Genomic DNA, 24,474 nt, shown 5'->3' on the forward strand with positions numbered 1-24,474 from the left:
CCATAAACAGTTTAAATATGTGGATAATAAAAACCAATAAAAATTTTAACTTAAACAAAAGTCTTCTTCATGACAAAGATTCACAAATAAGATTAGGTTACAACTCTCCTTTCAATAACTCTTTAATAAAATTTACAAATGAAATACAAAAACATTGTCTAGATGAAATTCTATATCACCTCAAGGAAAACAAAACAAACTCGAGATCAACGCTATTTATAAATCACAAACAAAGAACCACTCTTCTTCAACACTAAACCTCGCTAAAACTTATCAACTATGTTCATTGAATGAACACACCCGATAAGCAAACATGCAAATCGGGTCAAGATTATAAAATTTACAAATGAAATACAAAAACATTGTCTAGACTGAAATTCTATATCACCTCAAGAGGAAAACAAAAAAAATCTCGAGATCAACGCTTAACGCAAAACCACAAGCAAAGAACCACTCTTCTTCAACACTAAACCCATCAAAACTTATCAACTATGTTCATTGAATGAACACACCCGATAAGCAAACATGCAAATCGGGTCAAGATTATAAAAATCTTTGGTGTGAGTAGCTAAAAACAACATATACTTATACAAATATATACATAATCCATACGGCAGTTAGTTCCTCCACCGGAAGCCTTTAACTTTCAATCGACTAATATAACATACTTAAGTACAATAATCTAGGCGGGTAGTTCCTCCAATCGAGGCCTTTAACTTCCAACAACTAATACAACATACCATACGATAATAAAAGGCATTTAGTTCCTCCACGACAGGCCATAGGTTCTAACTAAAATACTAACCACCAAATCATATACAATCATCTATCTAAAGATATATCATTTACCAACATATTACCATAATTATATTAATTTAGACTTTCTTTGTGTGTCTCTAAAATCACGTCAGATCTATGTCTTACCTAGTTTCCGGCTACTAACAATCGCTACCCAACGCCTTAACATGTACATCCACATGCCTCCCCTTACATAATGAACCACTCCGTGCGTAACCACCCCGAAGCGGGATGCCGCGACACCGGTAAATCCTCACACGGAAGCAATTATGTAAGTAATGCCACTATTCGGCATAAAATATCGTGGCATCGTTCTATTTTGCGAAAACGAATAATCAAGCCACTATTCGGGCTACGCCGGAGGGCCATTCAAATTTTCATCAAACGCCGGGAGGGTCAATCACATTACTTTTACGCCGAAGGCCATTCAGATTAACTGAAACGCCGGAAGGGCTAATCACATTATTTACACCGAAGGCCATTCAGATTAACTGAAACGCCAGAAGGGCCAATCACATGAGTTGTCGTAGCTAGGTTCTAAGATTTTCGTTACGTAATTTATTCAAGTGTCATACATTAATGACTCATAATAAAATTCCACTATATCACGTCAAGTGTGTCAATTACCTTATTGCACTAAGCCACAATATTTAGACATATCTCAATTATTTCACATAACCACTTTCATTATTTCACGTGTCAATATATTATTGCGCTTCACCACACTCCCGTGGGCAAATATTCATCAATATTATACTACCTCATAGTAGCATCTCACATATATAATAATGGAGCGTTTATATACATTTCTCAAAGATATTGCATTAATATATATACTCCAACATATTATATCATGTCACAATTACTTCAACGTATCGCATACATTTTTAGTATAGCGTATTAGGAATATAACGTCTCCTAACATCTCAATATCGTCACGAGTCAAAAATACACAACATCAATGTCCAAACTTTCTTAGATACTAACAACCAAATTTATACAAGCTTCCACAGCATTTTATTACTACATGTGTCCATATAATATACAACATAAAACGTAGCACAATTAGACAGTCCACAGTCCACAATCAAAGCCCAATATATATATGTTTTACACACTACTCACGTCAAATCTAAATTAGATAATGACCAACCAAGTTATATAATATCAACAATATTTTATTACTATATTTGTCCATACAAATCAAATAGGTGAAAAACTGGAAAAGTCAACATTTCATAGTCAACGGTCAAAGGTCAAAGTCAACATGTCATAGTCAAAGTCAACCATCAATAGTCAAAGGTCAACATGTCTCGGGGTCAAAGTCAAACTGTCGTTTCCATGTTCGACAAGGTTGAGGTGGTCATAGCCATGGTTCATGGCTAAGGGCAAAGGTGCATAGCTTCATGGCTAAGGTAATGGTTAGGACCTAACCTGGCCAAACCCAAACCTTAGAACCCAAAAGTCTAAAAGTTGAAAGACCCATGTAGATCTATTTTAAGTCCAATGGATGGCCCCAATCAATATTAGAACTCGCCCAAAATAGTTAAGTGGTTCGGTCCAAAAATTGAACCAAAACCTAACTAAAACTAAAACTGAAATTTCGCCCAACCACCATTGAAATTTCGGTCTAGCCACTAAAAGAAATCGCCCAAGACAAAACACTTAAACATTTCGCCCAACAACTTAAAATAGAATCAGGCCCAAACAAAACCAAAAGGTTTTGGCCCAAGGCCCAAAGCCCAAATCGGCTTGGCAATCGTTTCATCTTCTTCCCTAGCTACCACCACCAAAGCCAGCCACCAAAATTTTCCGCCACCCACTCCCCCATTTCGACAAGTCGGTTGGACTCAAACAAACAAAACCTCTAACATTAATTAACGCCAAAGCCTCAATTCTTGAATTTACATCTCGACCAAAACTAGATCGAGACCAAATTCGGCGGCCACCATTAATGGTGCCTCAAGCTTTAACGGTGCCCCCTCACTCTACTACACTACCCCACTACCACCATTCAAAATCCAACTACAACCACAACCAAAACAAGCTCACAACACCGAAAATTACAAATAAAATTCCAAACCCTCAGTATCACCGTATCAACCTCGCGCCCCCCCTTATCGCACCGCAAGCTTCAACAACACACTACACAACCAACAATCAATCCCCCAACAACAAGTTCCAACCAAAACCCAAACACCAAGTTTAATTTAAACTGGCGATTTCCGGCCGCCATTGACGCCATTTGGGAGCTTCGACAGCACCATTAGCACCCTTCAAAAGCAGGTTAGGTTTTGATCCCCAACCAAAACCCACACTATACTATACTACCCATCTCGATTCCAACATAGGTCACCACCGAAAAGAAACAACTCGACCTCCATTGACTTTCTTCAAAGCTATCCACACAACAACAACAAGATAACAGAAAAATGAAATACAAACACTTCCAAAACATATGGGACCATCGTTTTTGTTTTGGTGAGGGCTTCATGGGCCATTAACGACCTCGGTCCCAACGGTTTAATTACAAACCAAATTTAACAAAATTTAATAAAACAAATGGCACGAAGTCCAATACAACAGGATAATGAGCGATTATATAAAACCAAAACAAGATATCTGAGATATATGTAAACTACAAATCCGGTGAAATAGCAAAATAGCTACTCACCTGTACGAACAGCTCGACGAATCCTCCTAGCCCGATTCGTCGCGCTCCACCCTCCAGCAAACGAGCTTCAAGCTCTGCCTCCATTTTCATTATTTTATTATTCTCTGAACCCTATTTTCCAGAACAATGTGTTTATATACTTGGGTCCGAAACCCAAGCCCAACACCGACTCGGGCCCAGAAACCAGGCCCACGTGTCTCAAATCCGATCCAGCGAATTTTGAAAATAAATAATTAAATTAATTAATTAAATAGATAAAAACGTATTTTTAAAATACGGGCGTTACAATTTTTTGATATTTGGAGTGTAAAATTTCCACTCTATACGGTTTACACCCCCCATTGGAGATGCCCTTATGGCATAAAACTCAAGTCATTCATGGCACATTCAATGAATACCTTAGGTCATTCCCGCCATATTCAAGGAATACACAAATCTACATTCTTGTACAATCAAGGAATACAACTAACCCGCAAGGCGAATACCTTAGTTCATCTCTAGGGCAGTCCAAACAAACTGGTCATTCATGGTACATTCAATAAATACCCGGGTCATTCATGACACATTCAATGAATACCCCTTTATAACGCTAACGGGTCATTTATGACACATTCAATAAATGCCCACCTAACATATGACATCATCAGTCATAAAATCTCATTTCCAAAACTTAAGGCGTGGAGAGTTCTAAAAGGGTGTGGTAAATTTGTGTATGCATTATTAAACTTTATTGCATATATTATTTCAGAGAACGGAAGAGTATCTTCTTTCGTGTATTATTGTTTACGCGTTATTAATGATATTGATGTCTAATTGTCATAGCGTCGTATATTATAAAATACTGAAATATCACATAGTAGTTAATACACGTACACGTATATATATAAAGGTCTTATCCTAAAGCCAAGCACGCTAATAGCCCTAGATCGATACTAATAGACCAAATCATAATTCGAGTTAAAAGTCAAATTTGGTCAACTAGTCAAAGACAACTCGGGTCAACTAGTCAAAGTCAACCCTGGTCAATAGCAGTCAACCAGTCCTAAACTCATCTAACCCAAAACCCCAAAGACTAATGCCCAAATGTATATAGCCTTTCCCAAGCCCAACTAAACTTAAGCCCATAAGTGAAATCTAAAAAAGAATAAAACACTCAAGCCCACATAACTGATTTCGGCCCAAGCCCACAAAATAAAAATAAACAGATCACTACCTTCTTCTTCTTCTTCCTCACATCTCGCCACCTCCACCGATTAGCCACCACAAACCACTAACCCTCCTCCACTCTAACCCCATCGGTTTCACTCCTCACAAAAAACCCAATAGTTTGACACCACTAAAACCCAATTCCATCACTGCCGAAATCGTGTTTGAAGCCATTAACGCCTCGTCAAAGCTTCACAAAGACTCAAACAACAATCAAACCACACCGAAAACCACTTTCGGTTTCAATCCCCAACCAAAAGCCCAACACTATTGTATAATCAAACTTGATTTTCCCCAAATCTTAAATCGCGAAGTTAACGCCATTTATCGCTTCTTCGGAACTTCAACAATACCCAACAACAACCAACATCTACTAATACAACATACTCATCATCATCCCAAAGATAACAATTAGGAAAAATAAGAATTTGGCGTAGATGATTTCAAAAAATTATAAAAGCGCCACCATTGGTGACTATAGAGAACATCGAGGAATCCTATTTATGCCTACTCAAAGTGAGGCTTGAGTTCGCATGAATGGCCATACATCTTTTTATCAAATCAACATTTTATCACAATGTTCCAAAATATCGATAAGAAAAATCATTAACTGATATGATCAGTAAAAATTTAAAAGAACATGTTCATACTACTCACTATTTGTAAACCGAACAGCTAGATTTCCGAAAGTGGAAAAACCCCGAAAGACCGAAGTCGAACTGTAGCACGAAGAAGATGGTCTTCATCGTTCGAAATCTTTTCTTTTTTTCTCTTACACAGCAACCCCTCACTGATGTTACTCTCCTTTTCGGGGGGGAGGGGGGGGGGTTTATTTTTTTTTATTTTTTATTTTTTTATTGGTAAAAACCTCTACGTGTGAATTCCTTTTTGTTTTTAAAACCCCCCACCAAAAAATAAGGATGAAAGTTATCTATTTATCTACGGGGCTTTTATCCTTAACTAATAGTTATCATATATTTTTGGTTTTTATCTATTATTATTATTATTATTATTATTATTATTATTATTATTATTATTGTACTAGGAAAATTTAAAAAAAAAAACGGGATGTTATAGTAGTGATGGTGTATGGTTGTCGGAAAGAGTTCACAAGATCATGACATGTGTCCTAGATGATTTGAATTCTAATTTTGTCTTTGCCAAAGTCACATGGTATTTATATAATTATACCTAGAAAAGGGCATTAGAGTCTTTTCATTTATCTTGACCAAAAATATTACGGTCAAACTCGGTTGACTTGGATGTGTTGTGGGTCTTGGGGGTAAATCTCTAGATGAAATAACCGAGGGGTAAAGCTAATTGGCCTAAGTTTTGGGGTAAACCTCCAGATGAAAGAACTATGAGGATAAATTACGGTCAAACTTCGGTTGACTTGGATGTGTTGTGGTCTTGGGGGTAAATCTCTAAATGAAATAAGCGAGGGGGTAAAAGCTAATTGGCCTAAGTTAAGGGGGTAAAACTCACAGATGAAAGAACTATGGGGATAAAGCTAATTGGCCTAAGTTTTGAGGGGGTAAAACTAGAAAACTTTTAAAAGGGCAAAAGCCAAAGGACAATGAAGTCTTTTTATATACATTGAGCAAAAAGATAACAGTTGACTTGGATGTGATGTGATTTTGGAAGGTGATTTTGGAAGGGAGTAAACTTTTAGATGAAAGAACTGTAGGGGGGATAAAACTAGAAAACTGTTAATCTTATAGAACTAATAGAAGTGCATTGGAGACTGAAATTGTAAAAAAAAAAAATTGCAATTGTCACATTAGAAACTGGAAATAGCCGTGCCTTGATGGTATTCTCAGTTTTTAATTTATTTGTACTGTTAGAGGCTTAGTGGAAAAGAAATGACACACATATATATAGATGTATTGGGGATCGGAATAAATTACTTATAACAGTTAAAATTTGTTTGCCTAACCTAATTGTACGTTTATCATAAACTGGAAAAATTGTGATTGGTTAGTTTTTTTCAAAACAAAAGGGCAAAAAAACTCAATAAACTGAAGTATTATTGAGACAGAGAAAAGACTATGTTCTCCATTTCAGAAAATAAATGATTTTGTTGATATTATTCAAAAATTAAAACTTAATTGCATTAAGAGAATTACGAATTAAATGTGACCTAAAAGGAACAAAATAATTAAAATGATTTAACAGTTAAGACGAAATTAAGCTATTATGTACTTATGTGAAGCAAAATATCTCAAGCAACGTACAAGTTGAAGTAGTGTTGCACCGAACCATATCAAAGATGAACCATGGCAATCAGTAGTTCACATGCTTTCCTCTCTTTTTTGGTTTTTAATATTCACTTTTACGGGTTTTTTAATACAGCAACAAACAAGTTGATCCTCCGAAAATAGCGAACTTAATTATCACATGCGAGAAATGATATGGTTGATCGAGAAATGGATAATTTATTTTTATTCATTTTTTTCGAGAAGGATAATTGGGTTTGTAACCATTTCATATTCATCGCTGATTTTATTTCACAATCGTTATCTCATTGGTATCATATATAAATGTATTACACAATAAGTTGGTATCAAAATGAAATTACCAAAAGAAAGTTGGTATCAAATGATATCCAGCACGTGGTAAGGCCTGCGACGCAGTTGGTTTCGGTAAAATTTTATGTTGCTGTAGAAACCGGTTTAAAATCCTATAATAAGGTTTTAGTTGATCAATCATACGTATAAATGGCAAATAATAACATCCAATTCATAATTGTATTCCATAATTTGAATATTTTTTGAAAGTAAACATTATTTAGCACTTCGATCAGTCAATCACAAACTCACAAATTATACAAATCATTACTAAGGTGAATTTTGAAGCATGTCAAAGAGTAATGTGTTGTCGATGCTCTATCTACAATAACTTTGGACAAAACTATCAGTTAAGCCTATTTGGCAGCATGAATGGGCCAACCTGTACATGGGTTAGGGTGCACTATCTGGTTTTTTTGTTTGATTCATATATTTTTTGGATTATATACTATGGACCTTAGGCTACTAGTTGGTTGGCCCAATTCAAAAAATCTGTATATCGGTATCTATTGATTCCGTTATTCAGTAGTAAAACTAAAATAAAAATCATCGATTAAAACTCAAAAATAAGGAATAAGAAAACAGAAAATACTGTGGCTTCTTCATTTATTCTTCTTCTCCAGCCATTAAGCTCTGAACCCCACGAAAATTTAAACAGTCACAATCTCTCTAAACCCATCTCTCTCTATCCATCACCTTTCCTTTTTCTCCCAATATCTTTTGGTCAAGAACTCTTGAGGATGAGGTTCTTGAAGCCATGTTATATCTTAATTTGTTTAGCTGATTTGGATGAATTGGAGGGTGGGTATTCATATAGAAACTCTCACTTGTATAAACATACTCGTTTGAGTAGTAAAAGTTGGCTTTTTTTTTTTTTTTTTTTTGAATTTTAGTTAGAATTCTAAAATGTAAAATTATCAATGTGATGGATAGAATGCTTTAGTATATGCAATTTCAAATGGTGAATTTTTTTGATAAATTTATATTATTTCTTGATCCTACCGTGATTCAATTTCAATGGTTGTTTTTTTAGTGGATTTACAACAAAAATGATACCAAACACCTTCCACACTGGTTTTGAGTTCTTCATATATCTACAAACTTGTTTATACATTGTATATGAACAACCTAATGCAGGGTAAACAACTCCTGCCAAGGATTAATCTTCCTTGAATAAGGTCTAGATGGGGGTTTTGATGGTGCAAGCTTTGAGAGATCCGTGGCCATTGGTGCGGGTGCCTTAGCCTCTTCATGCCTGTTACCCAATTGGGCACCTTCGTAACGTCCTCGGCCACCCTGCACAGGAAAATGTCATTTTTCAGTTCACCAACAAAGTATGATGTACAATAAGACGGTGATGACGTAGTGTTTGAATTTAGTTGAATAATTTTGGCGCCAAGAAAATGAAACGTAGGTGAAATTGCACCACTGTTTTGCAGGTATTTAGTTGAAGTTTCAACACCATTGTGCATGTCATCTTAACTCCTTCGGGTCAGAAATGGATGAACCCTATGACGAATATGAATTGAAGTGCCAAAATGTATGTGTAGTTGAAATTTTACCACAATGTGGATATCTACTTCATACCTTGGTCTTCAACGCCCCAACCTTGTAACCAATATTGATCTTTCTAAAGTGATTCAAGAGTTGCGTTTAAATTTATATTTATATAAAAAAAAAAAAAAAAAAAAAAAAAAAGGAAATCTATTTCAGACTAACAATACAATGAGGAGACGATCCAATGGAATGATTGGAATCTACCGTGTGCAGCCTGCCATGTCAACTTAATAAGTTATTTTTTATGTTGGGCTGACCGCACTCTTTAGATGGCGTGGTGAGAGAGGTTCCAATATTTCATTTGCTCCTTCAATCGACTAAAAGTTTGCTTCAAGGAGTTCTCTCTCTCTCTATTTAAATCAATCAAGCATAAAGATTTCTTACCCAATTGATTATCCGGAAACAAGAACCAAAGCACGTAAAACGGCAACGAGTGTTTTCCCATAAGTCTATGGCCGAGGCGGAACACTGGCTTTGACAACCTGAGCATTGATTAAGTGATAATGCTTCGAGCTGAACTACACTAGCAAAGAGAACAATGCCTAGAACAAACACCATCCTATCTCTGGTATTTGCCATCGGAATTACTGATGAATGAAGAGATGGAGAAACATAATGACTCAATGAATTCAACATTTCCTAGAAAACGTATTTATATGTTCTTTCTTCAACTGTCTCTCCCCCGGAAGGACAGTTTGGTTGGTAACAAATGGTTAAAAATAGTTGACTTAGGTCTATATACATCTTTCTCAACAAGACAGCTCCACTTTTTATTGTTTAATTTGACTCTCTTAAAATTAGAAAATCTTAAAAATGGAAAAATAATTAAATATCAATCATCCAACAAATTACAATTTTGAAGATGAGTTTGTCCAGCATTATGTTACCCTAAACAATTATCAAATGAAATAGATATATGCTAGATTTATGGATTCATATGTACAATAACAAAAATATTTCAGTATTAACAATATATTGTTACAATAATTGGAAGATCGGCCCAACTGGCCAAGCACATTATCCATCTGTTTATAATGCCTCTACCAAATTCTCTAAATCCATTCAACTCGCCATATTCAACAACAATCTTGTCAACAAAAACCAATTACACGACATAGCCATTGAAACTCGAATGGCTGTACATGGGCCTAGTAATCAATAGTGGTGCTCGCTCAGCATTTCTTAAATTCTCATTCCCCAAGCCTGCTAGCATTATCTAATAAAGAAGATGAAAAAATATTAATGGGCCGGGCCATTTCACATATGCCTGGTGGTGGTTTCATAGGATTTTCTTTATAGTCTACATGCATAATAATCTCACAAACAAACAAAGTTATCGAGTTAATTAATTCGTAAGAGAAAATGTTATTGATGCTGATAGGACATTCCTTAAGCTCCTTAAGTGCTCAATCCAAAAGGACGCGTTCTCTAAGGAAAGAAGTGGCGTAGCCACGTGTAAAGTTATATATGATATATATGAGGGTAGGGATGTGCATGGTATCCTATTACCGAAACCGGAATCGTTTATAGCAGTTGTGTTAAGGCATTTCCAATGAGAGTGTAAAATTACACCTCCACCTAGACTCCACGTAAGTCCCATTAAGATTTTACACCACTAATTGTATAGTATTGTATAAACTTATAAATATCCACACTCTATTTCTCCAAATGGAAGAGTAAAAAAAAATAGATTGTATAGCTTAATTTAAAATTTAAGGTGACGTCCGAAAGTTAAAAATTACTTTAGAATTAGAAAGAGGCGTTACTCCAAGTGGCGTCCGAAAATTATTTCACTTTCGGACGTCGGAAAGTGTCGCCCGATTTTTTTATTAACTAATAGCGAGAGGGAAAATTCCCCACCCTCTCTATTAGCTAATACACTATTATTACCTACGGTATAGCACCCCCATTGGAGAGAGTTTTTTTATATTTGGAGTGTAAAATTTCCACTCTATGCGATTTACACCCTCCATTGGAGATGCCCTTATAAAATATTATACCCATTAATAGTGGGTCTTCAAGAACCGAACTGAGAAAGAACTGAATGGTAAAAGAACCAGTGGGTACCCGAACCGAAACCAAAATCGATTATTATGATTTGGATATATAAAGTTTATAGATTATATTACACTAAATAAATATAAACCCAAATATTATAATATATAGTATTTTTTTTAAGTATAAAAGTCTACTAACTATACAGGGGTATGTAGCACAATAGTGAATGTATATTATTAAATACATATTTTGTACCATTACATTACATTGAACATGCATGTGTACTATAAATATTAATAATAATGTTAACGACTACACGCCCATGTATACTATAAATTAGTTAATACACTGTATATATTAACTAATAAATGTGTACATGATAATTTATATAAGTGCACGTGCTTTATATAGTACATTGCACGTATGTATATATATAATCGCAATTTTAATAATAATAATAATAATATATAATCTGAGAAGGAACCAAAACCCAAATCGGAATCGACTTAATTAATAGGTATGGTTCTGAAGTTTAAAAAAAAAAAAAAAAAAACAAACAAACAACTAAATAACCGAACCCGATAGGAACTATTAAAAATAAAATTGAACTCGGAACTAGTAATAACCAAACCATAACCAACCTATGAACACCCCTACATATGATGTCAAATATCAATATAACGCAAACAAGTCCAATTTAGATGACAAAAAAAAAACAAGAGAAACTCTGCCAATCGCGAATTTTTACAAAAAAATTCATATTTGCAAAAAAGATTGGTGGTGTAATATGATAATTTTAGACATATTATTTATTGGCTAAATCTTACGATATGAGATGTAGGCTATGCCCTCACAGCCACTCATCACAAGGGGGTGTGTATTGTATCAAGAGGTGATACCCTTGCACACGATACATCTCACAAGACGAGAAGTAGTGCTCTTATTTATTTCACTAAATTGACTCATAATGACAATCGAGTGACATCGCCACGGGTTAAAGTCTAGTAATCTAATAAAAAAGAATAAAAAATATTAATGGCCTGACTCATTTCACATATGCCTGGTGGTGGTTTCATAGGATGTTTCTTTATATATATAGTCTATATATCCACTACAAGAAAAAAAAAAAAAAAAAAGGTTTTATATCATTGTTAAAAACAGTGATAAAAAGTCTTTTGTCACTTTTTTTTTTTTTTCCAAAAACATGACGGAGTGAGTCATTTTTTTTTTCTCAAAACCGTCACAAATATTTGTTCCAAACTAGTCTATCTCTACCATAAAAAATGGTAACAATTGCTCAAAAACCGTCACAACAAATCATATCATTTGTGACGGTTTTAAATAAACTGTTATGCATTCATCCTTTTGAAGGGTCATAAAAAATACCATTAGTCATGACAGTTTGGATAAAACCGTGATATGTATATTTTTTTTATTTAAAAAAAACGTAAATATATATATATATATATATATATATATATGAAAACTCATAAAATTGGGGACGTACAATAAACTACACACCTAAAAAAACTACATACCGGAATATGATCCATTAAATTTCAAGTACCACTCATATATATTGCTAATTTCATTGAAACAATCTCTTTAGATAATCAATATACATTTGTACTTAATCATAAAATGTAATTAAATAAATAACACATTTTCAATCTAATTCATATAAATATAATCAGCCTAATTCAAATCCAAATGAAAAACTAACCTAATCTCGTCAAAATCAATCAACTACATATATGTCTTCAGTCTTATGGTTAATCTTCGTCTTAAGGATAGTTCATAATACATTCTTGGATAACATTACAAATTTCAACTTATCGCCAACTAGTACAGGAAGAAGAGCTTGATCTTTACCTTACAAAATTTTCCCAACTGCTACATGTGTGTTGTATTGTCCTAAGGGAACATTATACAACTCAGTTTCCGGTCCTAGCTCCTCGTAGACTATACCCTTTAGCAACAACATTGGATTTGAAATCCACAACCAAATCAAACGACTCGGCCCTAAGATGAATTGTAAAGTCATATAATGGGTTTAATTGCAAATACAACATAAAATAAGAATTCGAGCATTACTATTCACATTTCCAAGATCCAATGTATGATTTCGTACTACTGCACAACTTGTAGTTACTTCAGCATTTTCCTTTTTTAGAATTTTTTGCTGGTATCGGAGAATTAGCCTTTTTGGTCTTTAACTATTTTTAGGTGAGAATATTTAAAACTCAAAAAAAAAAAAAAAAAAAAAAACAAAAAAAAAAAAAAAAAAACTAGACACACATGAAAAAAATATTTTAAAGTACTTCAAAATAAATTAAAACTTAATGAAATTACCTCAATGCCTTTCAATACTGAGTGTTTTGGCCAAGCAACTTGTGATCCAAGAGCATCTTTCAAAATTACCAGCTCATCGCGAAATGGTATAGGAAGAGCAACACGATCTTTACCTTCCAAAATCTTATCAAGCGATAGACGGCGTGCGTTGTTTGGCCCTAAGAGAACATTGTGCAAGTTTCAAACTATAGACAAAACAACAAATAATTTCAATGGACTAAAAAAAGGTTAAAGAAAATATATACCTTTAGCAAGTCACCACAAGCACATGCCCTTCTTCTTCCTATACCTTGTTCATTAACCTAAAAGATAGAATCAATTCAAAGGCATCTATAGTGGCCCAACACTAGACTACAAAGATGGACCAACTCGTATTATGCAAAAATCAAAAGCCAATATCATCATAATTATTGCTAGAGTTTATAAATTAATAGTTGGAACACAACAGATCCACTAATAAAGGTGCACATTGCTCCTACGAATTATGTTCTCAAGCGAATCAAAATTTGCTTTGTACCACAAATTATATTCTAAGGGTAAAATAAAAAACAATAAGCACCTCAAGCCACATGAATATTTGGTTCTTCTAAATTGACAAAGGCTTCTGCCCGAGCCATTCACATTGTTGCCACATGCCATGAGACCAGGCTCTTCATAAACACATTCCGCATTACTTCCCTTTCTCATTCTGTTCAGCGTTCCAAAAAAATATATATATTAGTGGATGAACTCAATATAGTCTAAACATATATTCTCATTTTTCATTTATAGAAATATTTGAATTTTAAACAAGCAACAAAGACTTGTTGTTTACTGAAATAAACAACAACTTCATGTTGTCAATCCTAGCCATCTAGGGCTTAAGACCCATGATCTAACACGCCTAAATTTCATAGTTGCTAATTAACTGACCAATTGAAAACCAAGGCCACCATATTCGATTAAACTAAGATTTCATCTTTGCAGGAGAAATCAAATCATGAACTTAACCAGTTGGTTCAAGAAAACAAAAAGATGAAAACAAGTCACTAGCAAAAATCTTTTACTACGTGAGGATAGTCGCCTGTCATTACTCATGGTTTCTTCACTTCATGCCAATTACCAACAACAAAACAACAACAATAACCAAAAGGAAACAAAAGAAAATCAAGAATTAAGATATGAAATATGTCAAGCAAATACTCATTGTATTACTTGCAATTAGAGTGTGATATACCAGTAAATTCAGAGACAACCAAAATTCACGAATAATACCAACACCCCATTTCTGCCATAAAATTTATGTTCTAGAGCACATGTTAATCCACCTTAAAAGAGCACATAAATAGATAGATGCTAGCTGTGGATTGAAATGGGCAGGCTCATAATTATTATTGTATCATTTTCTTATGAATGACTATGGTGTGAAATATACTTCACACCTGACTCCTCGCAAAGACGACTGCAGTGTTAAGCACTAAAGAATCAGATGGTTTGTTAATGTCAATAAATAAATGGAAGAAAATAACTTACTGGAGTTTATCAGCATTGAAAAAAAATACTGTACAAGAAAGATGTTAAGGCCAAGAAGAATTTATGTGTCACAAAAAAAATTGTCTATAAATAAAATTAGGAAAGAAAGAGTTTACAAAATGTAATAGGAATAATTACTTACAAGTCCTGCCTCCACCAACTATCGAGTTCGTAATCCTTGAAAGCCTGGTGCTGGTGAAGATTGAATAGAAGAGTTTCACAAACGAAAGAGAAAAGGGAGGGACAATTAAAATTCAAGGCAGTCGAGGTCAATTACCACTGAAATTCGAAGACCCACCCAAACTAGAGTTCGATCAAAGTTGATTATCCACATTGTAATTGACTTAAAATGCACCTGGATTTTGGAAACCCCAACTAATCTTGAAAGCCCTAAGGGAATAATTGATTTGATATTTTGATATGTGTTACCGAAGTGGAGTCTTTTGTTTCAACTTTTGTTTTTGCTAACTGTGTAGTGGAGTCGGGAGAGTCGGGGACTTATGGTGCGGGACAGAGTAAATTTCGGTAGTTATCTTTTTAGTTTTTTTTTTTTTTTTAATGTGGGTAGTTATCTACTGAATCCTATTGTAACTGTTTATCTAAAAACAGTGACTTATATGTATATTGTAAAAATCATTTGTCACTGTTTACATTACCCCGTGATAAATACTCGATAAAACAGTCACAAAACCCATTTTGTACTAGTGATGCATAATAATCTCATAAACAAACAAAGTGATCGAGTTTAGTTTGAAATGAACAATCAAATGTATGAGATTGCTTAACAAGTTTCGATAAGTAATTGTTGAATTATATGTTAGTGGTGATCTTGGAGAGTTGTGAGCATTGATATATTGTATAAAACCAATAAGAATAACAGAGAGAAGACTGGAGATTGATTAGGGTTAGAGAGTTTTGTATTTGAGTTTCTACCCGTGAGTTACATCTACTATCTATATACTAAAGCGAGACCGCAGAGGATTTTCTCTCCCATGTATGGCACTCTAATATGAGAGTTAGCCTTTTTCATCATATGTGATACTCTAATATGAAAGATAGTATTTTTTAATAGCTACAATCCCACAGACATGGAACCTCTTTGGAGAGTTTAGTGTATTTTTAATTCCTATATTTGGAGAGTTTGGGTGTATTTCCAATTCTTTATATATTTGATCAAATAAAAAAAAATTACTAAAAAATAGGTAATTTGTATAAGGTAATTTTCTATTACTCTGAATCAAACACTTTTAGTGTTCCAATTCTTATATATTTGATCAAATAAAAAATTCTAAAAATAGGTGATTTGTAGAAATTAATTTATATTTGATCAAATAAAAAAAAAAATAGGTGATTTGTATAAACTAATTTTCTATTACAAATCATACAATTTTAGTATCTATGATAAAACACCTAATTTATTTGAATATATCCTTAACATGGCCTCAAAACATAGTTAAAACAATTATACAAAATATATAATATAAAATGAAAAAAAATAACAAACAAAGCAATAATGACAAATATTTTAAAATATATATAATCTTGAATGAAACTAACGACAAAAAAAATAATTAATGGGGAACGGAAAACTTGATGCAAATACATCGAATTAACCTCAAATAATATTTAACGGAAAATCGAAATCGAATGCAAATGCAAGCATTAAACTAATCTTAAAAGTAATTAATAAAAAAAATCGGAATACGGATCTGGTATTAAAAAACTAACTCCGAAAAGAATAATTAATGGAAAATCAAAACTTGGATACAAATACATCAAAAATTATTGTCGTAAAAATCGAACCTGGATGCAAATGCATTGAAACTCACCCTCAAAGATTAAATTAACGGAAAATCGAAACTGGACATAAAACTGCATTGAACTAACCTCAAAAAAAATTAATTATAAATTGGGAACATAATGCAAATCGTGGAACTAATCTTAAAACTAATTAATGGGAAATCGGAAACCCTGATGCAAACCCAGATTGAACTAATCTCAAAAAATATATTTGATGCAAAACCTCAAGAAATAATTAATGAAAAATGGAGGCGGATGCAAACTCATTCAACTAACCTCAAACAATAATTAACGGAAATCGGAAACTAGATGCAAATGCAACTTTATCAAATAATAAATACGAGAAATCCGAAACTAGATGCAAATGTATTAAACTAATCTAACATAATAATTAACGGAAATCAGAACCTGGATGCAAATGCATTGAACTTACCTCAAAAGAACAATTAATAGAAAATTGGGAATTTGATGCAAATGTATGAACTAACCGAAAAGAATAATTAACGATAAATCAGAATTTGGATGAACTGCGATTGAATCGATCTCAAAAATAAATAACGGGAATTGAAAATTGGATGCAGAATCATTGAATTTAACCGAAAAACATAAATAACAAAAATCAAAACTAGATGCAAATGCATTAAACTAACCTCAAAACATAGTTGGGTTATATGTTGTGGGAATGTCTCGATAAGTATAGTTTTGCATTTAAAATGATGTTTATTTTATCTCTCAAGTAACCTTCAATATATATGAACTTCGCCTTATTAGGCAATCTCACAAAACTTTAATCAAACTTCTATTATTAAACAAAAAAATGAAGTTGAAAGATTTTATCAAAGGTGAGTTATTTTTTTTTAATGAAGAGTGAGGTTTTCATGTTATAAGAAATTTGGTTGAGTGATCAATATAATATTAATATATAATAGTTATGCATATTTGCAAATATTTTTTAGAATAGTTAATATAACAACACTCATTCGTAGATAATCTTTGAAGATTCCACATAGTGAGTCATGCATAATTTAAAGAATAATTAACGAGAAATCGGAAACTGGATAATTTTCGATGATCCCACATAATAAAAATTAAGCATAATTTACTTTTTATGTCATGTTTACAAAGGACACTACAAATGGATCGAGTAGATGTTGGTATTACACACCACATTGGATAATTATAAGGAAATCGAAACTGGATTCAAATACATAAGCCGAGCTCAAAGAGTAATTAACGGAAATCATAAACTTTTATGCAAATTGCATTAAACTAAGACGGAAGTAACTAACGGAAAATTAGAAATTGAATGCAAATCCTTGAAAAATATTTAACGGAAAATCGGGAAGCGGTATGCAAATACATCAAACAAACTTCAAATAATACTAAAATGGAAAACCGAAAGCTGGATACAAATGCATTGACTTAACTCAAAAAATAATTAACATAAAATCAAAACAGAATGAATCGCATTGAACTAACCTCATAGAATAAGTGGTGGAAATCAAAAATTAATTGCAAATGCATTGAAATAACATCAAAGAATAGTTAACGGAAATCAGAAACCAAATATAATTATATCGAACTAACCTCAAAGTATAAATAATCAGAAACTAGATGCAGATGTATTAAACTAACCTTAAAGAGTTATTAACGGGAAATCGAAAACTGGATCCAAATGCAATGAACTAATCTCAAAGACTAATTAATGAAACATTAAAATGGGATGAAACTACACTGAACTAACCTAAATGAATAATTAACGGAAAATTATAAATTTGATGTAACTGCATTGAACTAACCTCAAAAAATAATTAACAAGAAATCATAAACTTGATGCAAATGCATTGAACTAACCTCAAAGAACAATTAACATAAAATCGAAAATTATATGCAACGGCATTGAACTAATCTTAAAGAATAATTAGCGGGAAAACCAAAAACTGGATCACAATTGCATTAAACTAAAATCGAGAGATTAACTAACGGAAATCAAAAATGGATGCAAATGCATTGAAATAACATCAAAAATGGTTAACTAGAAGGAGGAAGTCGGATGTAAGCGTGATCATGCCTGACCTCAAAGCATAAATATCCACTTTTTAGCCTTTCTATATGAGTAATTACAAGTAATTAGGAACCTAAAAGCTAAAAGTGAGTTTATACAAACAGGACTTTACATGTATAAAAGCGTATAGAAATTGTAAACTATCAAACTAACCTAGAAAAACAATTAACGGAAAATAAAAAACTGGATGCAAATATATTGAACTAACCTCAAAGTAATTAACGGAGATTGGAACCCGGATGAAAATGCAATGAACTAATCTCAAAGACTAATTAACGAAACATCGAAAACTGGATGCAACTGTACGTACTGAATTAACCTTAATGAATAACTAATGGGAAATCATAAAGTGGATGTAATTGCACTGAACTAACCTCAAATAATAATTAATGGGAAATCGAAAACTTGATGAAAACTGCATTGTACTAACCTCGAAAGAATAATTAATGAGAAATTAGGAATGGGATGCAAGCGCACTACATTAAACTAACCTCAAAGAATAATTAATGGAAAATCAGAAACTTGATGCAAATGCATTGAACTAATAACTTCGAAAACATATTTGTATTTTATGTATGGGGAATAAATGTCTCGACAAATATAGTTTTGCATTTTAAGTAGTGTTTATTATAATTATTTTTATTGTGATTGGGAATACCTTACTATTCAAGTAGTTTCAATATTATCTTCGCACATTAGGCATTCTCACAAAACTTCAATCAAACTTCTATTATTAAACCTAACAATAAAAAAAAAAAAAAAATAGTTTTATCAAGGTTTGGTGCTTCCTTTTATAGAGAGTGGTGCAAGAAATTTAAATGAGTAATTAATATAATTTTCATATCTCATAACTATGCATAGTTGCTAATATTTTTAGAATAATTTAATATAACGACATCCCGTTTGTAGGACAAGATGCATATGATAAATTTTTCAAGTGGGAGTAGTGTATTCTTTCGAGGATATGGAAACAATCAATCTGTTTTAGTGATTTGTACACATTAGACTAAGAAGCCGAGCGGTGATGATCACCGCTAAAATCACCATAAATCTAATAAAACTATTATACAAGCTAGATCGAAGTTTAAAAAATAATTCCATTTGAAAATTACGATTAATATTCTAAACCACAAAGTGAATAGGCTATCTCAATTTGATCCCTTAGTTTCCAAGTACTTATGCACCATAATCGCTAGCTCATTAACGTATTTCGGTTTATTTTCAATAAAATATATTCCGATTCAAAAATTTGCCGCTAAATCTTTATAAATCTAAGAAAACTATTATACAAGCTAGATGTGAGTTTAATATAATTCTATTTGAAAATTATGGATTAATATCCTAAACCACAAAGTGAATAAAGCTATCCTAATTTGATCAATTAGTTTCAAGTACTTATCTGTATAATCGCCAAGGTGCTCATTAACGTATTTCGGTTTATTTTAATAAAAATATATTACGATTCGAAATTTCTGCTAATCACCATAAATATAATAAAACTATTATATAAGCTAGATCGAGTTTAAGATAATTCTATTTGAAAATTACTTGATTAATATCCTAAACCACAAAAGAAGAGGCTATCTCAATTTGATTCTTAATTAGTTTCCAAATACTTATGCACCATAATCATTGGTTATTAACATATTTCTAGTTTATTTTCAATAAAATATATTTTGCCAAAAATTTGTGTGAGACATTTTGTAAAGCATTTTCAGCACACAAAATATTTAATAGATCCCAAGCGATGTCAGGGTCCAAAATCTAGTACTTTATACTAAAACTAAAACATGATAATAAAACTACTAGATATAGATGTCACACTATAGAAATATGGGACTTTCCATGTTGGACATATTCTAATCCTTCCTCAAGCTGTAATTATGCAAACTATGCAAATTACTTTGAATTAAAACAAAATATAAGAATAATGCTCCTTTGCATTAAGCTGTCTTTAGTGAAGAACTCGAACAAATAATGTTTTATATTGGTATAATTAGTTTAATTTGTTGACAAGCGCCAACCTTGTATGTTTCTATGTTTGACACACTATTATTAAGAAAAATAAAAATAAAAATACTGATAGTTGACAAAGAATGCGACTTGTAGTTGGCTGGTCTGACTTGGCATAAAACAATATAAATAAGAGATTCAAAAAGAAGAAACCAGTATTATCCAACCAAAAGACTGCTATATATGGAATATGCATGGGTATTATGCTTGGAGAAATGTGACTAAAAGAACCAAAATCAGTGGTGCATTTGTAACGAACACTGTAAATGAATCGAAATTTGGTTCTGCTTATTGACTTTATTTGGATTGATTTAAGTGGAATGAGTTATCTTCATTTTGATGATTTAAAAAGGGATGGTTATATGAACTCTACTTAAAGCCATTACTTTGTGTCTTTGTGATGATCGATCCTTGAATTGTTTTGTCCATCACAAACACGTCTTCCGGTCTTCCCCGAAAGATGACCAATTTAAAAGTAGCACCGCTCACGGCTAATGTCAATTATGGCATTATGGGTACGTGTTTGGATGCGGAAAGACACTCTCATTGGCATGTTTTGCTAGGCTCCAAAGAACCACAGAACACACTCTTTTAATTTATCATGAAATTTGATTCTATATTTGATTCACAAACATCTTATGAATCAAAGTCACGAGATTTTTTTTAAGAAATCACCCAAGAGGAGGGTGGGGTTTGGTAAGACCTGCCCCCTACCAGTTTATTAAAATAATACAAACTAGTAATGGATTATAAGAGGAGACATCAACTTTTACCCCTGCTCAAAACTTACATTCGAAGAAGAAAAACAATTAACTACACCTATCTAGTGGGCCAAATGCGTAGGTTCCTAATCCACAATAATTATCCAACTATAACAAAGATCTGTGTTGTTAGGCACTTCCACTCAATGCTTAAAATCACCAGACCCTCGATTCATACTAGCTAATTTTGCTAGAGCATCAGCAAAAGAACATTGGCTTCTCTATAAACATGAATAACAGTAGTCAGTAAAGACATAAAGTCTCTAACAAAAGTCACAATGTTGCAAAAGTACCATGGCACATGTGTTTTACCACTGACCCAATTTGCCAAAAGCTTGGGAATCAACTTCAATTTGTATCTTCATAAGCCCTTTGTACTGCAAATCTTGATATCCTCAACCAAAAGTCATACATTCTGCCAAATTACTTCACACCAAAGTGTTTATAGAAACACATTATAAAGCACCCATTTTCATCTCTAATAACACCACCAACACCTCCAGGTCTGGGATTTGAAATTAGAAATGTAAAAACACAACAATCTCTTGCACATAAATTACTCCGTGTAACGCGTAGAGGGTTTTTTTTTATGGTTTGTACATAAAAATAAAGCACTACATGCTCGGGCGGAAGTAGCTTGGGATTGGCCGATTGGGGAGCTTAGCCCGCACCCTCATGGCCATACCTGTCCAAGAAAAACTTGGCATAATTCTGCACAAGCAAGGCTCAAACTCAAATGGCGCGCGAACTCAACCTCGAATTGAGGTAGTACATATATATCGACTAGCTAGACAACTAATATAGCAAGTTGGGATATGTATACTGCTTAGACTTATCACACGCACACGAAAGTGCTTTCCTTTCGTAATCCCACATGTGTTGTACCTTTGCTTTGGGAGATTTATCATCATCTTATAGCATCATCAATGCACTGCTATTTCCCATTTCTAAAAACATCGTCAACGCAATTCTAAATTGATTTCGACACATCAACTTTTAGAACCCAAAAGTGCAATTTCTATGTTAAGCTTCAATGCGATTTTGAAAAAAAATAATAAATCTTTTTTGGACGGGAGAAGTAAGGTCATCCTATTTTATTTTATATTTTTCCTTTTCTAAAGTGATTTCTAAAATATTTTCTTACATATATACAATAATTTCATTTTTTGTATTATTCCCAAAAAGGAGACGGCTAAACTTGTCCTCGTCTAAAACCATTTCTATAATTCTCACAAAATAGTTTCAATTTTAACATCAATTAGAGCATCATCAACCCATTTCTAAATTTGATTTCTAATGTGACAGTTGACGAATTTATTTGACAATTTTTGTCCCCAACGCTACTGTTATAATAACGCTTTCATAATAACAATTGTCAAATTCGGAACCAAATTATCTAGAAATATAGAAATGACTTGCACGGGACAACTTGTCTCGGTCCAAAAGTGAGACGGGACTACTTTTGCCATCCGTACTTTTTTTTTCGCTTTTTTAATAAAAATCTAAATGGCTCGATTTTATACCATTGGCTTTTAATGGTGATGGATTAACTATTTCATTCAAAATTAAAAAACAAATTTTGCCCAAAATGCACTAGTTCTCTTCGCTTTTAGAAATTTTAAAAGTACCAAAACTATTGAGGTGTCACAACGAAAAAAAATGAAAAATGCATTGATGATGCTCTTTCAAGGATAGATATATGAGTTTATTTTTTTTTTTTGGTAAGTTGAAATGTATTAAAAAGTGAAAAATTACAAAGAATGGTTTGAGTTTGGGCAATCCAAACACAGCCCGACAAAAGTGCCAAGTGAACACCAACAAACCGGGTACTAAATCTTCGATTTTTTAACTTAAATCACACCACATCCAAAATCAACCCATTATCTTTCGCATTAACGCATGTAAAAGACTTTATTGCCTTTTGCTTTGCTTTTTAAATGGTTTTCAAGCTTTACCCCCAATACCACAACACATCCAAGTCAACCGAGTTTGTAGTGATGTTTTAGTCAAGACAAATGAAAGACTCTAATGCCCTTTTCTAAGTATAATTACATAAATACCCGTGACTTTGGCAAATACAAAATTGAATTCAAATCATCTAGGACCACGAGTCATGATTTTGTGAACTCTATCCGATGGCTACCACCAATCATTATCAAATGACATCCACACCTTAATATTATAAAATTACATAATTAATCTCCACGATTTGTTAAAAGTTACACGATATTAGGAGAAACCAACCGCGTGAAAGGGCAATGGAGTCTTTTTATGTGGTAGTGGTATGACTTGGAGAAGATAATTCTACAAGTGATGGTAGTTGTCACACCCCCAAATTTTCAGAAAATCTAAAATAGGAAATTTTCCGGGATATAAATATCTCAATTGTCACCCTATTCAATCATCCAAAAACGGGATGAAACTAAACCCTAATAACCTATTTTTCCAAAATTAACTCACGGTGATAAAAAATCACTTACATTCCACTCATTAAATACACATATGATAACTTATTTAAATACGAAGTTTTATACACTTTACCTTTTAAGCCAAAGACGCCCCCTCAGATACAAGATTAACGAATCCTACCCCTCTCCAAAAACAGAGTTAGACATCACAATAAAAGGATTTAGCTAAACCAACCAAATTTTCATTCATAATCAAAACCTTATTTAAGACATTGAAGTCTAATTGATATTCACATAGTTATCACTAAACTAATATATAATATGTAATATGGTGGTGACTTTTGCTCAAACCGCCTCACGATCCAAATCTTTCAAGATTGGAATCAAGCCTTCGTAGTTCTTAGTCTTATTTGTCTTAGATAAATATCATATATCCCTCTTGTAAACTCGTGACTTGTGAGTCACAGCCATCTATAGACTTTTAATGCTCATAAAACCAAGCCTCTTAGGGCATCTCCATGGGGGGTGTAAAATTACACCTCCACCTAGGCTCCACGTAGGTACCATTAGGATTTTACACCTCTAATTGTATAGTATTGTATAGCTTATAAATATCCACACTCTATGCTCCAATGGAATAGTGTAAAAAAGATTTTAAACCCCGGACGCCACCCAAGTGACGCCCCTCTTTAATTAAAACGGGGCGTCACTTGTAGTGGACGTCCGAAGTTAAAAATTATTTTTTTAGAATTAGAAAGGACGT

At 33.1% G+C, this 24,474-nt stretch overlaps 1 protein-coding gene across 1 annotated transcript in view; it reads right to left on the reverse strand.

The window, feature by feature from the left end:
- Nucleotides 1–8,229: 8,229 nt before the first annotated feature.
- Nucleotides 8,230–24,474, reverse strand: part of LOC147499724 (uncharacterized) — a 31,531-nt gene continuing 15,286 nt past the window's right edge. The window contains exons 5-7 of the transcript XR_015196026.1: nt 13,153–13,265; nt 9,187–10,018; nt 8,230–8,541 (exon numbers count right to left, since the gene is read on the reverse strand). The gene's annotated coding sequence lies outside the window, so the exon portion shown is untranslated. The remainder of the gene's footprint in view (nt 8,542–9,186; nt 10,019–13,152; nt 13,266–24,474) is intronic.

This window comes from Coptis chinensis, chromosome 5, assembly GCF_015680905.1.
Source record: "Coptis chinensis isolate HL-2020 chromosome 5, ASM1568090v1, whole genome shotgun sequence".
Taxonomy (NCBI): Eukaryota; Viridiplantae; Streptophyta; class Magnoliopsida; order Ranunculales; family Ranunculaceae; genus Coptis; species Coptis chinensis.